The sequence below is a fragment of the Triticum urartu genome, chromosome 6, assembly GCF_003073215.2.
Source record: "Triticum urartu cultivar G1812 chromosome 6, Tu2.1, whole genome shotgun sequence".
NCBI classification, from domain to species: Eukaryota; Viridiplantae; Streptophyta; class Magnoliopsida; order Poales; family Poaceae; genus Triticum; species Triticum urartu.
This window is the reverse complement of record NC_053027.1, coordinates 140,866,755-140,883,097: the sequence shown is the minus strand read 5'-3', so window position 1 is coordinate 140,883,097 and position 16,343 is coordinate 140,866,755. Positions and strand designations below refer to the sequence as shown.

Genomic DNA, 16,343 nt, shown 5'->3' with positions numbered 1-16,343 from the left:
GGTAATTTGGAATGTGATGAGACGCAAGCTCAAAATTTATGCCATGGTACTTCTTTTTCGAAGTGCGGCACTATTTCCGGATGGCGTAATGTGGGCACGTGTTCTCGGCCATGGTGTATCATATGCCATGGTACTTCTTTTTCTACTGCTATGTACGTGCAATAACTGGCACCGTTGGATACATATCTTATGGTTATTGGGGCATTCGATAGGAATAGCCTCATGGCGGGCTATACACTAGTCTTTTTTCACATGCAATACATCAACACATATCGTCTCTCTCCCTCTTTCCCACGCACACATCTAGTCTCTCGGGACTTCTCGCATGCACCATCTCTAGCTCCCTAGGTCGATGCCACCCAAATACACTTGTACTCTGGAGGCGCGATGTTTTAGTTAATGTGCAGACCGTACACGGCACCAGCATGACACGAGCTTCGTCTGCATGGTGCGCAGTCGGGTGAGTACTACTAGTAGTAGTACTACTTTGATGTGTCGCATCAACTCGCACAAGTATGCAACACTTTCTGAAACAAGCATATACTAAGCTGCTTATACTTCTTACCAAAGGGATCTTTATATCCAACGGACACAAAATATCCGTTTGCCTGTTGGAAATTACTTTAACAATTGATCTGATGTCGAAGTAATTGCTGCATCACCACCAAAACCCACCATCTCTTAAGCTAAAGTAGACCGAGCTAACCCCTATATTAGCATATTACTAAGATAAACAGAAGGCACTGTAGAATCATTTAGGAGGTGATCTTGTCAATCTGAATGTGGAAAGAGGCCGTCCTCGACAACCCAGCCCCGGCCAGCAGCTTGGGCGGAACTATGAAGAAGGTCAGCTCCTGCACGGCGACGACGCTAGGATCCTTGCTGCTTGTCACCTCCATTTCCACCTTGACGGTGTCGTTCCTGCCTTTGGGCTCCCGTGCCGGGCCGTTCGCCCACAGCTTGGCCATGTAGTGCAGCAGTGGGGACGCCCCTGCTCTGATGAAGATGACCAACACGGCGATAGGCGCGCCGATGTCGAGCATTCCGCCGACCAACAAAAACATGCGGCCGTCCTCCTCCGCGAACAGCAAGAGCCGTGGCTCCGACAGTGGCACTTGCAGCTGGAGCACCTTCCCGTTCTGGATCCTGTGCATGGGCATGTTGGGGAACGTAGTAATTTCAAAAAAATTCCTACGCACACGCAAGATCATGGTGATGCATAGCAACGAGATGGGAGAGTGTTGTCTACGTACCCTCGTAGACCGAAGCGGAAGCGTTGATGCAACGTAGAGGAAGTAGTCGTACGTCTTCCCGGTCCAACCGATCCAAGCACCGTTACTCCGGTACCTCCGAGTTCTTGGCACACGTTCAGCTCGATGACGCTCCCCGGGCTCCGATCCAGCAAAGCTTCGGGGAGGAGTTCCGTCAGCACGACGGCGTGGTGACGATCTTGATGTTCAACTGTCGCAGGGCTTCGCCTAAGCACTGCTACAATATGACCGAGGTGGAATATGGTGGAGGGGGGCACCGCACACGGCTAAGGAACGATCACGAAGATCAACTTGTGTCTATGGGGTGCCCCCTGCCCTCGTATATAAAGGAGTGGAGGAGGGGAGGGCCGGCCCTCTCTATGGCGCGCCCTAGGGGAGTCCTACTCCCACCGGGAGTAGGATTCCCCCTTTCCTAGTCCAACTAGGAGTCCTTCCATGTAGTAGGAGTAGGAGACAAGGAAGGGGAAGGGAGAAGGGAAGGAAGGAGGGGGCGCAGCTCCTCCCCCTAGTTCAATTCGGACTAGGCCTTGGGGGGCGCTCGGCCTGCCCTAGGCAGCCCCTCTCTCTTTCCCGTAAGGCCCAATAAGGCCCAATACTTCTCCCCCCGTATTCCCGTAACTCCCCGGTACTCTGAAAAATACCCGAATCACTCGGAATCTTTTCGATGTCCGAATATAGTCGTCCAATATATCGATCTTTACGTCTCGACCATTTCGAGACTCCTCGTCATGTCCCCGATCTCATCCGGGACTCCGAACTCCTTTGGTACATCAAAACTCATAAACTCATAATATAACTATCATCGAAACCTTAAGCGTGCGGACCCTACGGTTCGAGAACAATGTAGACATGACCGAGATACGTCTCCGGTCAATAACCAATAGCGGGACCTGGATGCCCATATTGGCTCCTACATATTCTACGAAGATCTTTATCGGTCAGACCGCATAACAACATACGTTGTTCCCTTTGTCATCGGTATGTTACTTGCCTGAGATTCGATCGTCGGTATCCAATACCTAGTTCAATCTCGTTACCGGCAAGTCTCTTTAGTAGTTCTGTAATACATCATCCTACAACTAACTCATTAGTTGCAATCCTTGCAAGGCTTAAGTGATGTGCATTACCGAGAGGGCCCAGAGATACCTCTCCGACATTCGGAGTGACAAATCCTAATCTCGAAATACGCCAACCCAACATGTACCTTTGGAGACACCTGTAGAGCTCCTTTATAATCACCCAGTTACGTTGTGACGTTTGGTAGCACACAAAGTGTTCCTCCGGCAAACGGGAGTTGCATAATCTCATAATCATAGGAACATGTATAAGTCATGAAGAAAGCAATAGCAACATACTAAACGATCAGGTGCTAAGCTAATGGAATGGGTCATGTCAATCAGATCATTCAACTAATGATGTGATCCCGTTAATCAAATAAAAACTCTTTGTCCATGGTTAGGAAATATAACCATCTTTGATTAACGAGCTAGTCAAGTAGAGGCATACTAGTGACACTCTGTTTGTCTATGTATTCACACATGTATTATGTTTCTGATTAATACAATTCTAGCATGAATAATAAACATTTATCATGATATAAGGAAATAAATAATAACTTTATTATTGCCTCTAGGGCATATTTCCTTCAGTCTCCCACTTGCACTAGAGTCAATAATCTAGATCACATCGCCATGTGATTTAACATCAATAGTTCACATCTTTATGTGATTGGTTCACATCTCCATGTGACTAACACCCAAAGGGTTTACTAGATTCAATAATCTAGTTCACATCGCTATGTGATTAAGACCAAAAAAGTGATCATGTTTTGCTTGTGAGAGAAGTTTAGTCAATGGGTCTGCCACATTCAGATCCGCATGTATTTTGCAAATTTCTATGTCAACAATGCTCTGCATGGAGCTACCCTAGTTAATTGCTCCCACTTTCAATATGTATCCAGATTGAGACTTAGAGTCATCTGGATCAGTGTCAAAACTTGCATCGATGTAACCCTTTACGACGAACCTTTTGTCACCTCTGTAATCGAGAAACATATCCTTATTCCAGTAAGGATAATTTTGACCGCTGTCCATTGATCTACTCCTAGATCACTATTGTACTCCCTCTCTTAACACAGTGTATGGTATACAATAGATCTGGTACACAGTATGGCATACTTTATAGAACCTATGACTGAGGCATAGGGAATGACTTTCATTCTCTTTCTATCTTCTGCCATGGTCGGGCTTTGAGTCTTACTCAACTTCACACCTTGTAACACAGGCAAGAAACTTTTTCTTTGACTGTTCCATTTTGAACTACTTCAAAATCTTGTCAAGGTATGTACTCATTGAAAAAACTTATCAAGCGTCTTGATCTATCTCTATAGATCTTGATACTCAATATGTAAGCAGCTTCACCGAGGTCTTTCTTTGAAAAACTCCTTTCAAACACTCCTTTATGCTTTGCAGAATAATTCTACATTATTTCCGATCAACAATATGTCATTCACATATACTTATTGGAAATGTTGTAGTGCTCCCACTCACTTTCTTGTAAATACAGGCTTCACCGCAAGTCTGTATAAAACTATATGCTTTGATCAACTTATCAAAGCGTATATTCCAACTCCGAGATGCTTGCACCAGTCCATAAATGGATCGCTGGAGCTTGCATATTTTGTTAGCACCTTTAGGATTGACAAAACCATCTTGTTGCATCACATACAACTCTTCTTTAATAAATCCATTAAGGAATGCAGTTTTGTTTATCCATTTGCCAGATTTCATAAAATGCGGCAATTGCTAACATGATTCGGACAGACTTAAGCATAGATACGAGTGAGAAACTCTCATCGTAGTCAACACCTTGAACTTGTCGAAAAACTTTTGCGACAATTCTAGCTTTGTAGATAGTAACACTACTATCCGTGTCCGTCTTCCTCTTGAAGATCCATTTATTATCAATGGCTTGCCGATCCTCGGGCAAGTCCACCAAAGTCCACACTTTGTTCTCATACATGGATCCTATCTCAGATTTCATGGCCTCAAGCCATTTATCGGAATCTGGGCTCATCATCGCTTCCTCATAGTTCGTAGGTTCGTCATGGTCAAGTAACATGACCTCCAGAATAGGATTACCGTACCACTCTGGTGCGGATCTCACTCTGGTTTACCTACGAGATTCGGTAGTAACTTGATCTGAAGTTACATGATCATCATCATTAGCTTCCTCACTAATTGGTGTAGTAGTCACAGGAACAGATTTCTGTGATGAACTATTTTCCAATAAGGGAGAAGGTACAATTACCATATCAAGTTTTCTACTTTCCTCCCACTCACTTCTTTCGAGAGAAACTCCTTCTCTAGAAAGGATCCATTCTTAGCAACGAATGTCTTGCCTTCGGATCTGTGATAGAAGGTGTACCCAACTGTCTCCTTTGGGTATCCTATGAAGACATATTTCTCCGATTTGAGTTTGAGCTTATCGAGATGAAACTTTTTCACATAAGCATCGCAACTCCAAACTTTAAGAAACGACAGCTTAGGTTTCTTGCCAAACCATAGTTCACACGGTGTCGTCTCAACGGATTTAGATGGTGCCCTATTTAACGTGAATGCAGTTGTCTCTAATGCATAACCCCAAAACGATAGTGGTAGATCGGTAAGAGACATCATAGATCGCACTACATCTAATAAAGTACGGTTATGACGTTCGGACACACCATTACACTATGGTGTTCCAGGTGGCGTGAGTAGTGAAACTATTTCACATTGTTTTAATTGAAGGCCAAACTCGTAACTCAAATATTTTACCTCTGCGATCATATCGTAGAAACTTTTATTTTCTTGTCACGATGATTTTCCACTTCACTCTGAAATTCTTTGAACTGTTCAAATGTTTCAGACTTATGTTTCATCAAGTAGATATCCCCATATCTGCTCAAATCATCTGTGAAGGTCAGAAAATAATGATACCTGCTGCAAGCCTTAATATTCATCGGACCACATACATCAGTATGTATGATTTCCAACAAATCTGTTGCTTGCTTCATTGTTCCGGAGAACGGCGTTTTAGTCATCTTGCCCATAAGGCATGGTTCGCAAGCATCAAGTGATTCATAATCAAGTGATTCCAAAAGCCCATCAGCATGGAGTTTCTTCATGCGCTTTACACCAATATGACTTAAACGGCAGTGCCACAAATAAGTTGCACTATCATTATTAACTTTGCATTTTTTGGTTTCAATATTATGAATGTGTGTATCACTACGATCGAGATCCAATGAACTTGTTTCATTGGGTGTATGACCATCGAAGGTTTTATTCATGTAAACAGAACAACAATTATTCTCTGACTTTAATGAATAACCGTATTGCAATAAACATGATCAAATCATATTCATGCTCAATGCAAAAACCAAATAACACTTATTTAGGTTCAACACTAATCCCGAAAGTATAGGGGAGTGTGCGATGATGATCATATCAATTTTGGAACTACTTCCAACACACATCGTCACTTCACCCTTAACTAGTCTCTGTTTATTCTGCAACTCCTGTTTTGAGTTACTACTCTTAGCAACTGATCCTGTATCAAATACTGAGGGGTTGCTATAAACACTAGTAAAGTACACATCAATAACATGTATATCAAATATACTTTTGTTCACTTTGCCATCCTTCTTATACGCCAAATACTTGGGGCAGTTCTGCTTCTAGTGACCAGTCCCTTTGCAGTAGAAGCACTTAGTCTCAGGCTTAGGACCAGACTTGGGCTTCTTCACTTGAGCAGCAACTTGCTTGTTGTTCTTCTTGAAGTTCCCCTTCTTCCCTTTGCCCTTTTCTTGAAACTAGTGGTCTTGTTAACCATCAACACTTGATGTTTTTCTTGATTTCTACCTTCGTCGATTTCAGCATCACGAAGAGCTTGGGAATTGTTTCTGTTATCCCTTGCATATTATAGTTCATCATGAAGTTCTACTAACTTGGTGATGGTGACTAGAGAATTCTGTCAATCACTATTTTATCTGGAAGATTAACTCCCACTTGATTCAAGTGATTGTAGTACCCAGACAATCTGAGCACATGCTCACTGCTTGAGCTATTCTCCTCCATCTTTTAGCTATAGAACTTGTTGGAGACTTCATATTTCTCAACTCGGGTATTTGCTTGAAATATTAACTTCAACTCCTGGAACATCTCATATGGTCCATGACGTTCAAAACGTCTTTGAAGTCCCGATTCTAAGCCGTTAAGCATGGTGCACTAAACTATCAAGTAGTCATCATATTGAGCTAGCCAAACGTTCATAACGTCTGCATCTGCTCCTGCAATAGGTCTGTCACCTAGCGGTGCATCAAGGACATAATTCTTCTGTGCAGCAATGAGGATAAACCTCAGATCACGGATCCAATCCGCATCATTGCTACTAACATCTTTCAACACAATTTTTCTCTAGGAACATATCAAAATAAACATATGAAAGCAACAACGCGAGCTATTGATCTACAACATAGATATGCTAATACTACCAGGACTAAGTTCATGATAAATTAAAGTTCAATTAATCATATTACTTAAGAACTCCCACTTAGATAGACATCCCTCTAATCCTCTAAGTGATCACGTGATCCAAATCAACTAAACCATAACCGATCATCACGTGAAATGGAGTAGCTTTCAATGGTGAACATCACTATGTTGATCATATCTACTATATGATTCACGCTCGACCTTTCGGTCTCAGTGTTCTGAGGCCATATCTGCATATGCTAGGCTCGTCAAGTTTAACCTGAATATTCTGTGTGTACAAAACTGGCTTGCACCCGTTGTAGATGGACGTAGAGCTTATCACACCCGATCATCACGTGGTGTTTGGGCACGACGAACTTTGGCAACGGTGCATACTCAGGGAGAACACTTTTATCTTGAAATTTAGTGAGGAATCATCTTATAATGCTACCGTCAATCAAAGCAAGATAAGATGCATAAAAGATAAACATCACATGCAATCAAAATATGTGACATGATATGGCCATCATCATCTTGTGCCTTTGATCTCCATCTCCAAAGCATCGTCATGATTTCCATCGTCACCGGCATGACACCATGATCTCCATCATCTTGATCTATATCAATATGTCGTCACATGGTCGTCTCGCCAACTATTGCTCTTGCAACTATTGCTATCGCATAGCGATAAAGTAAAGCAATTATTTGGCGCTTGCATCTTATGCAATAAAGAGACAACCATAAGGCTTTTGCCAGTTGCCGATAACTTCAACAAAACATGATCATCTCATACAACAACTTATATCTCATCATGTTTTGACCATATCACATCACAACATGCCCTGCAAAAACAAGTTAGACGTCCTCTACTTTGTTGTTGCAAGTTTTACGTGGCTGCTACGGGCTTAAGCAAGAACCAATCTTACCTACGCATGTTTGTCAAGTTGGTGCTGTTTTAACCTTCGCAAGGACCGGGCGTAGCCACACTCGGTTCAACTAAAGTTGGAGAAACTGACACCCGCCAGCCACCTGTGTGCAAAGCACGGCGGTAGAACCAGTCTCGCGTAAGCGTACGCGTAATGTCGGTTCGGGCTGCTTCATCCAACAATACCGCCGAACCAAAGTATGACATGCTGGTAAGCAGTATGACTTATATCGCCCACAACTCACTTGTGTTCTACTCGTGCATATAACATCAAACCATAAAAACCTAGGCTCGGATGCCACTGTTGGGGAACGTAGTAATTTCAAAAAATTTCCTACGCACACGCAAGATCATGGTGATCCATAGCAACGAGATGGGAGAGTGTTGTCTACGTACCCTCGTAGACCGAAGCGGAAGCGTTGATGCAACGTAGAGGAAGTAGTCGTACGTCTTCCCGGTCCAACCGATCCAAGCACCGTTACTCCGGTACCTCCGAGTTCTTGGCACACGTTCAGCTCGATGACGCTCCCCGGGCTCCGATCCAGCAAGGCTTCGGGGAGGAGTTCCGTCAGCACGACGGCGTGGTGACGATCTTGATGTTCAACCGTCGCAGGGCTTCGCCTAAGCACTGCTACAATATGACCGAGGTGGAATATGGTGGAGGGGGGCACCGCACACGGCTAAGGAACGATCACGAAGATCAACTTGTGTCTATGGGGTGCCCCCTGCCCCCGTATATAAAGGAGTGGAGGAGGGGAGGGCTGGCCCTCTCTATGGCGCGCCCTAGGGGAGTCCTACTCCCACCGGGAGTAGGATTCCCCCTTTTCTAGTCCAACTAGGAGTCCTTCCATGTAGTAGGAGTAGGAGACAAGGAAGGGGAAGGGAGAAGGGAAGGAAGGAGGGGGCGCAGCTCCTCCCCCTAGTCCAATTCGGACTAGGCCTTGGGGGGGGGCGCGGCCTGCCCTAGGCAGCCCCTCTCTCTTTCCCGTATGGCCCAATAAGGCCCAATACTTCTCCCCCCGTATTCCCGTAACTCCCCGATACTCCGAAAAATACCCGAATCACTCGGAACCTTTCCGATGTCCGAATATAGTCGTCCAATATATCGATCTTTACATCTCGACCATTTCGAGACTCCTCGTCATGTCCCCGATCTCATCCGGGACTCCGAACTCCTTCGGTACATCAAAACTCATAAACTCATAATATAACTGTCATCGAAACCTTAAGCGTGCGGACCCTACGGTTCGAGAACAATGTAGACATGACCGAGACACGTATCTGGTCAATAACCAATAGCGGGACCTGGATGCCCATATTGGCTCCTACATATTCTACGAAGATCTTTATCGGTCAGACCGCATAACAACATACGTTGTTCCCTTTGTCATCGATATGTTACTTGCCTGAGATTCGATCGTCGGTATCCAATACCTAGTTCAATCTCATTACCGGCAAGTCTCTTTACTCGTTTCGTAATACATCATCCTACAACTAACTCATTAGTTGCAATGCTTGCAAGGCTTAAGTGATGTGCATTATCGAGAGGGCCCAGAGATACCTCTCCGACATTCGGAGTGACAAATCCTAATCTCGAAATACGCCAACCCAACATGTACCTTTGGAGACACCTGTAGAGCTTCTTTATAATCACCCAGTTACGTTGTGACGTTTGGTAGCACACAAAGTGTTCCTCCGGCAAACGGGAGTTGCATAATCTCATAGTCATAGGAACATGTATAAGTCATGAAGAAAGCAATAACAACATACTAAACGATCGGGTGCTAAGCTAATGGAATGGGTCATGTCAATCAGATCATTCAACTAATGACGTGATCCCGTTAATCAAATAACAACTCTTTGTCCATGGTTAGGAAACATAACCATTTTTGATTAACGAGCTAGTCAAGTAGAGGCATACTAGTGACACTCCGTTTGTCTATGTATTCACACATGTATTATGTTTCCGGTTAATACAATTCTAGCACGAATAATAAAAATTTATCATGATATAAGGAAATAAATAATAACTTTATTATTGCCTCTAGGGCATATTTCCTTCAGGGCATGGGATGCACAGTGCTGATGTGGTGGGAGAGCGGCGGCGGCGGGCCTTCGTATCCGCAGACGGGCACAAGGCATTTGTAGGGTGCGAGCGAACACACGCTCTGGTGATCGGCGAGCTTGTGGTAAGTGAAGTAGAGCCCACAGCCTTTGTGCACACACTCCACCGTCACCTAGGAGAGGACGGCATTCACCGCCGTGTTCCGCACGTCGAAGCCACCGCTGCGCTCTCACTTTTGGCACTGCCGCTGCTTCCCCGGGCGCTTGCCGCAGCAGTCCGCGCAAGCCAGGTGCCCTCCCTTGCACTGCACAAATCAATCGAACATCACATCAATCAAGAAACCTGCACCTTGCTCGATTAGTAGAACGGACGAGGTGTATTCAAACCTCATACACTGGAGGCTTCAAGGGGCGGAGGCACAAAGGGCAGTGGAGCAAGGAGAGGTCCATAGAGACCATAGAGAGCTCCATCATTAGGTCATGTTCCGTCGGCATGATCTCGTCCTCCTCATGCACAACCATCTCTCGCTTTAGGGCCGGGGCATTACAAAGTTTTACCGTCACATATTCATACTACTTCAAGGTGCATTAAATCAACACATGCAAGTATCAAAAGGAAAGTCACGACATGCATGCATGCGTTGTAATTAATGCATCGGTAAACGCAAATTATTGAAATATATCAAGTGCACTGCTTTGATGTGTCACGTCAACTCGTACAACAAGGAGAAGTTTGATTACAATGCCCTCTCCCTCGCCCATGAGTGTGGTGGGTCGCAGGACTAGGAGAAGCTTTCGCTACACGCTCTACCTCCCGTACGCGGTGGACATGCAGCGGTTCATTCGGTGTCAGATGGCCAAAAGCATATTGTATTACTCCACTGCAGTAGTACCATCATTGTTCGACTTCCCAAAGAGGCGAAGAGCCAAGCGCAACCCGGACGCTCGTGTGGCAGTTTCATGTGTAGAGTAGTCTAGAATAGCATGTACTGTGCCTCTAAGCTTAAAATCATTGGGGTCGGCTCCATGCTATGAGGCCGTCTCGAAGAAATTTTTGATTAAAATAATGTTCTGGCCCAACCTGTCATCCTGGTGATTTTAGTTTGCACGCTCATCTTGTCAAGACGGGAATATACTTTTTTAATTTGTGGTGCGGTAAATGTTAGAGGTTGCAGCAAATATATTGTACACTGCGGGTCTTTTAGCCAAGTTTAGAGGCAAGCATGTGGGGCTAGTGCTATGATGTGTCGCGTCAACACGTACAACGAGGAGAAGTTTGATTTTACTACTACACGCCTTCTCCCTCGTCCATGTGTGTGGTGGCTCGCAGATGAGGACAGGCTTTTGCTTACTACAACAAGCTGTCCCTCCAGCACGACAGACATGCAACAGTTGATTCGATATTGTAGAAGTAGTAACATCATTGTTCGTCTTCTCGAAGAGGCGAGAGCCAAGCGCAACCCGAACGTGGTAGTTGTGAACGCTCGTGTGGCAGTCTTTGTGTAGGAGTGGGGCGTGGTGCGGAGCCTTGGAGCACGCATATAGCCAGGCTCTTGCATGAGACAAAATTGTTATGTAAGCAAGCTATAAGCCCACTATTGTAGTACTTGCTAATATAGCCATGTAAACCAGAAAGGATTATTTGCCTTTCTAGAGATTTCAACAAGTAACTACACCCTAAATGAGTACATACTAGTACAAATGCCCGTGCATTATACCGGGCAATAAAAGGGGCACAACCTGCTTCATGTGTCATTGTGCATCTTTTTTATATCCAATTTTAATAAATGTCGACAATATGGTTAAACATGGAAATATCCTTATTTTTAATAAAAGTTAATGTTTTCATACCGCTTCAGCTCAACCGTGCTACCCTCTTCAACTTCAATATCAAGCATGTTGTCGTTAGAGACGCCCGAGTAGTTCCGCTGCAGTGAGAGCGCTCTGATGTTGTTGCACATCACGGCCTCATGCTGCTGCTCTTGCATGCTTGGGCTGGCAGGTGTCCGGAAAGAAGAAGAAAAAGTGTAGAGCTGCGAGAGCATCAGTTTCAGGCGCTGATGTGCTCTCAAGGATACTTTCATGTCGGAAAATCCATTCTTAGTCTGTGTTACTACTCATGAATTCTTTTAGCCACTGACGTGGTTAATAAAAAGATCAAAAAGTTCAGCATTACTCAGACCTTAGGTGTCAACTTTGTTGTTGATTGTACTAAATATGGGCAGAGAGCACTGTTTGAGTGGTGCATTATCTCTCCAAATATATAGCATTTGTACTCAACCATGGACTTCTCGTGTATGATTTAAGGCTATATCAGTTATATGAACTTTTCATAGTCATAATATGACAGCCAACAAAAGTTCATATCAACAAACTCAAAAGGCAAAATAAAATAATGTGAACAGCTAGAACTATGTGATCTGCGCAATGGTCCTATGCAAATTCAGACTTTCAAACTTGAATCAAACAAGGAGAAACATAACTTATTTGTTCATGGATTTTAAACAAACATGGAATTAAACACAGACTGCCAAATCATGGACCAATATAAAATGAATAGCTAGAACTATGTGATCTAGGCAAGGGTCCTATCCAAATTCAGACTGCTCGTGGTGAAATTATTAGTTTCATATGGATTACAAACTCAAACACATAAGATTTCTGCTGGCTAACATGCACAACACTTATCCCCTAAAGTAGTTGCACATATATTTTTCCTTGAAAGCATGTATTACAGAAAGAAGAGATGAATTGGAATGAATGTTGATGTTGGTTTTAGAAAAGAAAAAATGAAAAATGGTGTTCAAGGCTCAAGCTAGCGCTATAGAATAGGATATTATTTATAAAACATGCTAACTGGAGATAAGAAATGGATCCAAAGTTCAAACTAAAGGCTGCCCGTCTAGGATATTTGGTATTCAAACAGGGCTCTACCATTAGTGGGTGTGATATACAACCTAGTCAAAGGTTGGATCCTAAAATCATGAATGTCATGAGACTAAAATGCTAAAACTACTTGTGAATCCCGTGCATCTCTATCAACATATACAGACTAATATATGTGAAGCATTTGGTTAATGGGACCTGACTAAATGGTCCCTTCTTTTGATTATCATGATTGCAGAAGCTTAAGTACTTGAGCTATCTAGAACAAACACTAAAACTACTTGTGAATCAAGTGCCTCTTCATCAAGATAAATCTTACTACAGGTGTTGCCATCTATGATCATTCCCCTATTCATAATCTGCAACTCCACTTGATAATTAGTTGATAATTGAATATGGCCTGAACCTGTGCTGCCAACAAGAGTGCCTATACAGGGAATGGGTTAGAAAAACAAAGTATACGGAACATGAACCTAAGGGAGTTGATTTAGCCAATCATAGTGCAGGTTCTGTGTAGATTTCTAAGCTAGATTTGCCTTGCGTTACATAGATTGCCTATTTGGCGGACTGTGATAAGTGCTTTGGCTGGATCTACGCAAATGGACGATGCATACAACTCCCAGTCTAGGATTGGTTTCGATTCAGAGTCATCCGGGCAAGCCTTGCAGCCAATTGCGCGACTGTCAGTGGCGATGGATCTTGATCATGTATCAGATAATGAGCTCCGGGTGCTGCAGCCGGTATGCGATGGGACATTCGAGAAGCAGCTCAATGTAATTGAATACCAAGAAGAGAGTGAGGCTGCTGTTTTGGTTCATACAACAGGCAAGACAGATCCCCAAGCTCCATAATTTGATACATACCTGTCATTAAGTAAAATAATTAGCTGTAGGCAAGTAACCAGAGTGTTTGGTGCAATCTGTCTATGGGGAATCATATATAATTGTTTGGTTTCAGTGATGTAACTATAGCCTCGGAATGAAACATCATGTTTTCCGAATATTTGTCTGTGCATTGCATAATTCCATGGATAGTTCACATGGGTTAATTTATTGTTTCATGTGCACATATTGATCAAATAAATTCTTCCAATCTAGTTAATTGTACTGCTGGATTTTGGTGGTCATTCTGAATGTACAGATTTGTTGTGTGGATCTCTGAACTAATATGGATCTGTTTACGAACTATAAATCAGCACTATTTCTGGTTCTTGCTATCAGTTTGATTTTGGTGGTCCAAGTGGATATATACACCAGTCATGCAACCACAGTCTCCAATATTTGGTTAATGAGAATGGGAGGAGCATAACACTGACCCCATCGCTTATCTCAGCCAGCTTCAGGTCCACCATGGCCACCTACACTGGGCGCCATATCACGTCACCGAGCTTCATTGTTGACTCGTCTACCCCAACCCAATCACCACAAACAGGGATACAATTAGATCTAACAAGAGATAGGTCCAAGACCATGAGGAAGGGACGACCCGTCGTTGGGGAGTCGCCCATAGGCGGCGGCGCTGGAGCACATCCGGTCGTCCGTGTATCCAAGAGCTAATCGGGGCAAGGCGGTCGGTGCTGCGCGACGGCAGAGACGACCTTGTAGCTAAGACGCGACGGTAGGCCGTGCGGTGCCCTCGTCCTCCGGCGTGTAGTCCGATCTGTCCCCGTCATCCCCTTCCCCTCCTCCGCCGCCTCCACCTTCCGATCCACCTCCTCCAACCGGCTCCTCCACTGCCTCCACCTCCCTCTTCTCGTCCCAATGCTCGTTGCTCGTGGCGGCGAGGAGCGTGTCCAGTAGCCCGTCGCGGCCGGCAACACGTACTCGGGCCGGTCGGCGCGGGCCCGGAGCGCGGCGGCCTGGGCCTCGGCATCGGTGAACTGCGCGCGGATGACTCGGACGGCGCGGGGGGGAGGGCGCGGTGGAGAGGAGGCAGGCCGCAGTGCGGGGAGGACGCCGCAACAGAGGGTGCGGGCCGATGGTGGGGAGGCGACAGATTCAGATGGGGGTGGGACACACCGTCTCTCGACTCAGGGGTGTTTTTTTGTCGAGCGCGTTCACCCGTGGGGCAGAAATCTGAAACGTTTTTTCCACTTATTTACTGGACTGTGGGTTTAGCTATCAGAAACCACATGGACCTTTGTGTAAAAACGCCACGACGGTGAACCCGGCAGACTCAACTCGTGCTTTATTATTGCTATATATAAGTACAAATGCCCTTGCGTTGCAACGGGCATATAAACTCACAAAACCTGGTCCATATGCTATTACGCTCATTTTTTACATTCAATGTTGATAAACGTCGATAATAAGAATACATTGATTATTACTTTTTGGAGTCTGAACTTCGGATGTTAAGAAGCCACCTTAGCTTTCTTCACGTGACAGAAGAGTAGGGGTTCATTGAATAATCTGTGAATACTTTTTATTTTTTTGCTTTTCAAAAAAACATGGATTTTTAATTTATTTTATAAAAGTGAACTCTTTATTAACATTGGATTACGCTGGACATAAGCATCAGAATATATGTGTTGTTGGCGTGATAGAGTATCATGTTTTTCCTTGAAGCAATTTAGATAGCAGTAAAATGATGTTAAAGTAAGAGCTTTGCTATATGCACCATGTTAGAGCATCTCTAGCATCCCTTATAAGGGGTTTACAGTTCGCGTTTTCGATCATATACGGGTTGATTTCTCTTTGGAAGAACAGAAACCGCAATCGAAACTATAAATTTTAAAAAGAAGTTTGGCACGAAAGATGACAATAGTGCATAGAAGTTCATCATCCATACATATACAAGGTCATCAAGTACATAGTATAGATTCGCACAGCTTCGGCCTAACCCTAACCTACAACCCAAAATGGGGCTCACCGGAGCCCTCCGGGTGCGGCGGTGGCATGGCGGCGATCACTCGCCGTCGTCGTCAGAGGTGAGGTCGATGTAGATGGAGTCCTATGCGGCGGCTTCGTGGTGCCACGCCTCCTTCTTTTCCTCGAACTCCCGCGCCTTCGTGAGGCCCTACTCGAACATGAGCTAGTTGATTTCCTCGTCCCGGCGTCGGTGTTGCACCAGCTCTTCCTGCTCCCACGCGCCGCGCTCGAGGATTGATGCCTCGATGGCATCCGCCTCGGAGGGGGGAGGTAGTCCTCGGGGCTGACAATGCCGGCGTGTAGCTCCTTCGTGTCGGGCTCCCTCTTCACCCGTGGAGCTCATCCACCTCACTCTTGACCGCGTGGAGTGGTTGGAGCTCGCCCGCGTCCCTCTTGACCGGCGGCAGCAGCGTGTGTGAGGTGCTCGATCACGCCAGAGGAGCTGCATGTGCCAGAGATTTGACTGTGCCGCCGTCGTACTCCTCTATCTCACGGCCTAGGAGGGACACCGACGGAGTGCTTCTACGCAGCATTGGCGGCGACGCATCACTTGAGCTCCTCGTCGTCGTCACCACCGACGGAGCGGCTGGCGCTCCACATCCCACGCCACATGAGGGGGAGCGGTGGAGGATCTGACGCCGGAGGAGCGGATGGTGGTAGCCGGCGGCAAGAAATCAGGAGGGGTGGGGGAATCGCGACGACAGGGGGATAGGGCTCTGACCGTATCATGGCCGCGAACCCAGATAAATAATGCACATGTTTTTTTGTTTGCAGGCCACGGTAAAAATATTTACGGGTCAGGCAACTATACGGG

General features: G+C 45.1%; 1 long non-coding RNA gene and 1 pseudogene across 1 annotated transcript; both read right to left on the bottom strand.

The window, feature by feature from the left end:
• Window positions 1-755: 755 nt before the first annotated feature.
• Window positions 756-10,244, bottom strand: LOC125513648 (annotated as a pseudogene).
• A 2,793-nt stretch (window positions 10,245-13,037) lies between these two features.
• On the bottom strand, window positions 13,038-14,758 carry LOC125514244. Its single transcript, XR_007286317.1, has 2 exons — window positions 13,975-14,758; window positions 13,038-13,522 (listed from the first exon to the last, which is right to left on the bottom strand). It is a non-coding gene; the product is annotated as an uncharacterized LOC125514244 (long non-coding RNA).
• Window positions 14,759-16,343: the final 1,585 nt, after the last annotated feature.